At 43.3% G+C, this 2,500-nt stretch overlaps 1 protein-coding gene across 1 annotated transcript in view; it reads right to left on the bottom strand.

The window, feature by feature from the left end:
* The window catches only part of CNTLN (centlein), a 204,403-nt gene that overhangs the window by 117,930 nt on the left and 83,973 nt on the right, over nucleotides 1–2,500 (bottom strand). The gene's annotated exons all lie outside the window — the stretch shown is intronic.

Here is a 2,500-nt window from a genome sequence, read left to right as displayed (position 1 = left end):
AGACACGTGAGCATTTGAGACTGTTAATCACAAGGTCATGGGTTCAAACCCACCAGTGGGGGAAAGATGAGGCTATCTGCTCCTGTGAAGATTACCGGGTCACTACGCGTCAGAATCAACTTGATGGTGGTGGCTCTGAGTTTGTTTTCGCTTTTTCTGTTTTGTAATTAATGTGAGAATATCTTTAGTCACATAGAATGTCAACTAACAATTGTTTAAAATGCAATGTTTTACAAGCAAGATCCAAAATGTATGACCTGTACGACTGCACTTACATAAACTGCATATTCTCCAATTACTTTGTATTTTCTTTATATACACATAGTCATGTACACAAGGGTCAAAGGTGAAATTTACTCTGAGTCTAAGACCATGCCCCCCTGGGGTCTTTTTCCCATTAACCTGGGCTGAAAGTGAAGCTACAACTCAGGGCTAAGATCGACCTTCCCTAGGAGCCCTCACCTCTGTCAACCAAAGTCCACACGGAGCTCCAGCCATGGCTTCCTGTCTTTCCAAAGGCCTCACCACCGCTATCTGAAGTTTAATTTGCTAGTTATTGTCTTCTTTTCACTGCTATTGAGTCAGTGGCCACTCATCGTGGCTCTATCGGACAAAGTAGGACTGCCCCTGTGAGTTTCCAAATCTGGAACTCTTCCTGGGAGCAGAAGCCTTTTCTTGCAGGCAGTGGCCTCAAACTGCTGATCTTGTGGATCACAGCCCAATGCGTAACCACTGTGCCACCAGGGCAAAGCCTCGTCTTACATACTTCGGGCGTGTCAGGAGAGACCAGTCCCTGGAGAAGGACTGGGAAAGGAGGAAGCCTCTCGACAAGATGGTCTGATGCAGTCACTGCAACCATGGGCTCGGGCACAGGAACAGCGGTGAGGTGGCGCAGGTTCACGAGGCGTTTCCTGCTACTGTGCGTAGGTGCTATGGGTCGGAACCAACTCGACGGCACCTCACAACAACACACGTATTTGCTTTTTATCTCTGTTTGTGGGAGTCACCGCACAACGCCTAACCCCCATGTCAGTTCTTGAGGAATTATCAATCTCTAACTAATTGTGAATTACTTAAAGACGTAAAATAAACCAAAAAGAAACTTGCACGTTTAAAGTGAAACAGATTAGACAAATCTGAAAAAGAACTAAATACATAGCTGAAGGGGTTCACGGCCACTCTCATCTATTTACTCCTAACCCTGGTTTGAGTTTCTCCTTTTCCACACCATGGCCATTCACTGCTTTCCCATGTTCCATCAAAATGTGACTCTGCACTACCTGCCGAGTGATGTCTCCAATCTCTACACTCATGTTCTAATTCTCTGTCTGGGTTAAGAACTTGATGGTATAAGAGGATTTTTTTTTTTAGAAGCAAAACTTGCATCATTTACACATGAAACTCAAGTCTACACCAAAAATCTTAAAAATCTACCAAAAATTATAATTAATGAGAGACTAGCAAGTTGGCTGAATATAAGCTACAAATTCAATAATCAATTGCATTTTCTTACACAAAAAATTTTAAATGCGAATAACCATTGAATTCCAACCATCAGCCCTTTGGTTAACAGTCAAGAACTGAAACTCAGTGTGCCCCCAGCGATCCTTGTTCAGGTAGGAATCTACTAAAATATATGTAAGACCTCTTTGGGGATTCCCGGAAATGGACCCCTACCAATACGGACCCATATAGACAAGAGGTGGCACTGCCAATCACTGAAAAACAAAACAAAACCAAAACAATTTTCAACATGATCCTCAACTGTAAGAAAGTGATAGACAAAAAAAATTCTACTGACTTCCCTTTACAAGAAAAACAAAAATCAATTTCCATGTCTACACTTTTGATGTAAATATAAGGCCATAACTAAGATTTCATAATGTGAGGGTTTCTTAAAAGATAATACGATCGGTATGAGTCTGAATTGACTGGGTGGCACCTAACAACAAGCCAGGTGAAACAGTGAGAAATTCAACTACATTAAATGAACAGTTTTCCAGAGTACACCAAGAAACCCCACAAGTTCAAAGATGTACTAACCCTGAGATGGTAGGGCTGGGGCTGATGTACACACTCAGTCCCTCGTCTCCGGACGCCTATTTCCCAGTCTCCTTCGCACTCGCTTGTATGTGACCAAAGAGCGGAGTCGTAGCCAACAAGATGCAGGCAAACATGATGGGCAGCCTTGTTTTTTAATTAAATACTTTTATTTGGGGCTCCTACATCTCTTATCAGAATGCGTACACTCACCCAATGTCAAGCACATTTGCACACACGCTGCCATCATCACTTTCAAAGCATTCTCTTCCCACTTGAGCCCCTGGTATCAGCTCCCCCTTTCTTCCCCCTCCCTCCCTCCCTCAGGAACACTTGATAGGTTATAAATGATTATTTTGTCATATCTTACACCGTCTGACATCTCCCTTCAGCCACTTCTCCGCTGTCCATCCCCCAGGGAGGAGGTTATATGTAGATCCTTGTAATCGGGCCCCCTTTC

Source organism: Echinops telfairi, unplaced genomic scaffold (genome assembly GCF_000313985.2).
Source record: "Echinops telfairi isolate 266 unplaced genomic scaffold, ASM31398v2 ScPeMD7_25;HRSCAF=90, whole genome shotgun sequence".
NCBI lineage: Eukaryota > Metazoa > Chordata > Mammalia > Afrosoricida > Tenrecidae > Echinops > Echinops telfairi.
Note: the sequence above shows the minus strand (reverse complement) of the source record. Positions and strands in the feature narration are given on the sequence as shown.